This window comes from Uranotaenia lowii, chromosome 3 (genome assembly GCF_029784155.1).
Source record: "Uranotaenia lowii strain MFRU-FL chromosome 3, ASM2978415v1, whole genome shotgun sequence".
Classification (NCBI taxonomy): domain Eukaryota; kingdom Metazoa; phylum Arthropoda; class Insecta; order Diptera; family Culicidae; genus Uranotaenia; species Uranotaenia lowii.
Window position 1 is genome coordinate 265,858,940 of NC_073693.1, and position 6,000 is coordinate 265,864,939.

Sequence of the window (6,000 nt, forward strand, 5' to 3'; positions counted from 1 at the left end):
TTCAGCTTCTGGACTACCTGGTCGAAGGTAGTCCCGTGGGTGTTGCGGTAGGAGGTATTTGGTAAATTTTTCGTTAACTGGTACACTCAAACTGCGAAGGAGTAGACGAATTTTCGCTGCGTCGTACAACTCCCTACCGTCCGCACTGAAGAGATCTTCGTATTTGTTGAACCACCGGTCAAATGTCATTCCAGCGGCTGGATCGAAACAAAATCCCTTGATCGTCGATGACACTGTTCCGCACTCCCTTCACAACTGGGGCCGGTGCCGCCACCATCTGCTGGATGGAAAGGCGTTCCAGAAGCAGCAACAGACGCGCGTTTTGATCCGCCATTTGCATTATCAACTCCTGTGTGGGAACTTGTTCGAAGCCCGGAGAATCTTCATTTCCACCGCCTTCTGCCATTGTTGTACGGTAATCCGTATAAAAATCACTTCAGTGGCACTTCTAGTCGCCAAATATGCTGTGTTTTCGGTAGGAATAAACTAAATTCTACTCATTTGCAGCAATTTCTCTTTAATTTAATTTCCTCTTCTAGTCGATACAAAAGCGAAAACTTAACTGACGGACACGAGTGCACCGGTTGACGCCTAGCGCACATTCCCGTTAAAAGGGTCGGTAAATTTGAATCGGAATGCACCACTTATCTAGAGCAAAATTGAAATTGATAAGCTCTAATATAGTGTTCTTGTGGATAAAAATCTCTCTCACGGGTGTTTTGATCGGCAAATTCTATCGAAGGATAACGATTTTTGTATTCCCTGCCGGTTCCCTGCTTTTGTACTGTAAATTTTTGAGATCATTTTGCTTCATCACACGTTAGCAAAAAATGTCAAAAACAACTCTCTAACGTGGATCGAACAATTTATACTTACATAATGTTCCCACGCCAATCCTCCGGTGAATAGGGCCGTGGTAAAAGACCTCCACTGTTCACGATCTGGAGCCAACGTCTTCACTTGGTCCCAGTCAAGATTCTCGTCGACAGTACGGATTTCTGCGGCTAGGCTTCGTCGTCACGAGTTTCTGGGTCTACCTCTCCTACGATGTTCCTCTGGATTCCATTCAAGCGCCTCTCTGCAAATCTCGTTCTTATCTCTTCGCAGCGTGTGCCGAATCCATCTCCATGTATCCTGAATCTCGATTTCTAGTGCTTTTTGATAACACCAATCGCGGATGATACTCCGCAAGCAGTGGTTCACAAATATTTGCAGTTTTCGCGTCGTCATCCATTAAAATTACAAAGTGTAGCGGTGATAAGGTACATACATCCCTATCTCACTCCAGCAGTTACGGGATTGGATCGGACAAGGCACCATGGTGCAAGACCTTGTACGAAAATGCCTCGTACTGTGCTTCGATGAGATGGACTAGTTTCTCTGGGACTCCTCGTCGTCTAAGAGCAGTCCAGATGTTCTCGCGGTTCAGTCGGTCAATTTCTTTTTCAAAATCTACGAACACCAGCAGAAGAGAATCCTGAAATGGTAAGAAGTTAAAGGCTGCCGGTTATGCCGGTCACGAATGTCCGATCCACAAAACTACGAAAAATTGTTCCCAAATACCAAGTCTTAAGCCTCTATGCGATATCTCACTAAGATCAACAGGGTTTGCAATGGTCATTATTGAAGAAACTATCGATAGTCCATTTCATTCGCGGCGCTGCCACTTGGAGTTCGGTGAAATGTTTTGGGTATGATTATGCCGTTCTTGTCAGGTTTGCTTCAGAGCCATATCATCGTCTCTTTGGACAGTAAGTCAAGCTGGTGCGTAAGCTTATCGAGGACAATTTCGAGCTAATCACCTTTTTGGAGAAAGATTACAAATTTTTATAAAGAGATTGTCTAACTAACAGCGAATGTCTATAAAGCCTGAATACTTCAGCGAAAGTTGCTCTATACGAGCGTATTTCTCGACAGTGAAATACTCCTTTCACTTCGAGATATTCCACGTAAAAGGTCATGCCACCTCGATACAGCTCCAGTCGTAAGAATTGAAATATGGCGTTTCACTTGGTAATAGATTTGTAGGTTTAACCGTGAGATTGACCGGAAACTTCTAGCGGCGTGACCCCAAATTTGACCATGAACTGGCCACTGGCATTTTGTCAAAGTGTCCTGAAACGTGCTTGAGTCATGAATGAGTACATCCATAGAAGAGGTTGCAAAAATCCAATGCCTATTTAACAAATCTCTGTGCCGAAAATGCACTGAAAAGTGTTCTGTACCAAAGACGATATGATTGGAAAACCACTACTGGCATAAAGACTCGAGATCCTAATCTAAATGATGATCTTTCAGACATATCCAATGCGGTTGCGCTGGGAGGACAATTCCAGTTATTAGAAAGCTTATAAAGACCGGTTCGGCATAGAATCTTGTACCGAGAATTCCATCTCCAAGGAAGTTCATTATTGGAGTAGAGTCTGATTTGTTGGTGCTTAAGATAGATAGACCTTCGAACTATTCATTAGGTCAGTCGTTCGGCTGTTCAAAGTGAACCTGAATAGAGCCCAATTGTAGAATTTAAAAAAAAAATAGAAAATTGGCCAATGTTCCGACCATGTACAACACCGGGACACCGGTTCAAGGTATGAAGCCCGGCTATCTAAGATTCGAAAGCGGCTCAATAGTAGAGAATCAAGCCTTCACTAGCAGTGTTCTTGTAAAAATCTTCAAGCATGCAGACTTTAGATTTTTTTAAATTATTTTTTGTACAATTTTGATGAATCAAAAGGCACAAATGGTGCTTAGGATACTCGACAAAATTGTTGATGGGCAGTGAGACGTAGGCATGCATTTGAATAGAATTGTGTGGGTATAAACTGTTGAATAACTTCAAACAACAATGTTTTTTAATATTTTCTTTGTGTTATAGTCTAGCTTGTTTAATATTGTCATACTATAGTTTTATTTGAATACTTGAACCTTCTCCTTTTCCTCGTATCTTGCTGTTGAAATCTAATTTTCCGGGAGCTTGCATTTTGAAACTCTTGAGCTGTATAATTTTATCCGTCAATCACAACGCAATCAAATCAGGGCTGTTAAAGACAAGCAACAAAAACGACAGGATAGTTAAACAGAGAAAACTAACAGACACAAGGTAAAAATAAAAGTCACACCTTAACTAGCAATGGAAACACAAACAATAAACTCAAAATAAGTAAACCAAAATAAACAAATTACTAAACAAACAGACGAACTTTGCTAGTAGAAGCAGAAAAAGCGGAACGAATCGCTAAACGATCGGTAGTTTTTGGTGGTTCGAGAAGTGGCTCGAGGTGCAGTTTGTATAAATTTTAGAAACATTTATAAATAAAATATACATACACTTTCGGTGCAAATTAGCCAAACCCAATAGTGAACATAATCCCAACTAGTTGCAAAGCATATGGAGCATTTTTGTCGCAAAGGAGAACAGCGCAGCAGTAATATCGAAATATCAAAATATCCTTACTAGTAGAATAGAGGTGAATCAGATTAAAAACAATTGGAACATCCCTAATCAAATACGGCGATACGCGCTTTACTGTGAACAGTTATACCCCTTTCACAAATCCATCTCCCAAATCATATTAGTGGAATTAATAGAAGAGCAGTAGTAGCGAAAGTTTGAATCAGATTTACTCGTTGATACGAATTAGGAGGTGTCGGAGTGTGCGTGATCACACTCACTCACACACCCAAACGTACTTACACAAAACAAACAAAATTCTAACAGATTCTCTATTATAGCGGCATATACAAATACAGTGAATCTATACATTGCATGTAAGTCGGGCTGAGACGTACGCAGGCAAACAATAAAAGTAACTAACAGTTAGTGGAACTTTCAGAAAATCTTTTACTTCATCCTGAATGAAAACAAATTTAACCAAAAAAAACTAAATGAAACAAAAACGGAAAACAAACACACACAACTTAGAGCTAGAAGGAATCCGGATCGAAGGACCGGAAAGGACAAACGGTGGTATCCGAGGATCGAATTTAGAGTCTTTTGTATCGACACTGAAAAAAAAAAACAAAATCATACCAGACCAATCTTTTGTACAACTTTCAGTGGGCTATGAATCTACGAAAAGCTAAACTTTGATAATCTTGAAAATACTGAAACCGAAACAAACTGTTACTCACAAACACACGCTCTCACAAACCCCAAAAAAACAAACCGTCATCCCTGGAGCTTACTGAGGGAAGCTTCAGACTCCCGAGGAGAGAACTTTTGCTAAACCAACTTTCATCGGAATTCGATTTGTTGGATACAACTAATAAGGCAGGACACAGACATCTAAACAAAAACGAATGAAGTCCAAGGCATGAAATAGAAAAACAACCAACCAACCAAATTAAAAAAACAAAAAGAAAAAAACTTTTGTCAATTATACAAATAGAGACTGTTTTCAAACTGAGTAAAGATTAAAAAAGTAAACTCATTAAGGCAAAGCACCTAAAAAACAAATACTTGAAATTGCTTCACCATGCCCCAAGCACAATGTGGAATCATTACGAAAGAAAATATAACGTTTAATAAGAAAATCATATTACCCAAAAAAATCTTCGTACCGAAACGCCACAAAGCTAGAAATGAAGTTACTTTCTGTTGTACCGAGAATTTAAAGGAAAAAAAACGGTCAACCAAATCAAATCGATACTTATGCTTAAATGGTTGTTTTCTCCAGTTCGGTTCGTGCTTTAATGCTGATGGCATGTGTGGCAATGTTGCTCAATGGAAAACAAGTTTATTATCAGTCAATCCTAATTGAAAAGCTCCCTATCCACGTAGAAAGAAAAACAACAATTCGAGACAGAATTAACTGAATGCAAACTTGTGTCAATCGAAGAAAAAAAAACAAAAAACTATTCAAACGCACTCAAACTTTAGTGAAAAAAATCTATGTTGCTAGGAAGTATGTTTAGGGATCGGTTGTAGCTTGAAGTCAATATTCGACTCTGTTTTTGGTTTAAAATGCTCTGTTGGAAATGCCGAATTCAAACAAGCTGATTTGTTTTTATTTTTACCAGGTGGAAAATTCTTGTTTAGAATTGATTTCACAGAAGAGGCAAGTGACCGTAAAGTCTGACATCTCCTCAGAACAATTCAAAGTCTGGTATTTTCTCTAAACGATTTAAAACCTGACCACTTCTAATAACGATATCTTCATTACACAGTAAACGAAAATTACCGACTTCGGTAATTGTTTTACCGAAATCCTAACATGTGTAAATCGTTAAACTGTTCGGTCCCGAGGTTTGACTTAACGACTTAACGACTCAAGACTTGAGCTCTCTTCTGAACGCCTTAAGGCTGGACCTCTTCCTATGACGCCTCAGGACCTAACATTTTCTCAGAATGACTCAAGGCCTAACCTTCTTATAATGACTCATGGTCATAACACAAGTTATGACTTCTTTTCCTAACAAATCAAGGTCTGACCTCCTTTTTAAACGACTCTTAGCGTGACTTCGCCCCAGAACGATTTAAGGTCCTACCTTTCTTGTTAATAATTTAAGGTCTCTCCTTTCAACAAACTTCTTCTCTTAACGCACCAAAGTCTAACTTATCCTCAGAATACTCATAACGAATCGAGATCTGATCATTTCTCTTAACGGTCTGACCTCTCTTTATAACGACTATAACCTTACCATTTCACATGACGTCCGGAGGTCTGACTTCTCTATAGACTCAAGGCGTGCCCTCTATTCTTAACGATTCAAAGCCGAACATTTCCTTATGATGACTCAGGGCCTGGCATTTCCTTAGAATGCCCTGATCCTTCTTACATATAAAGACTCATGGTCTACACTCTCATCTAACAAATCAAAGTCTGACCTCTCCTGATAAAGTCTTAAGCTTAACCTTCGTCTCTTACAGACTCAAGGTCTGACAGCCTCGCATAGTGGTTCCCCCTAACTTCAAGACCTGATCTTCCCTCATAAGGACTCAAGCTCTTATCTCTCCTCTATACGACTAGAGGTCCGATATCTCCTTTTATTGATCCAAGT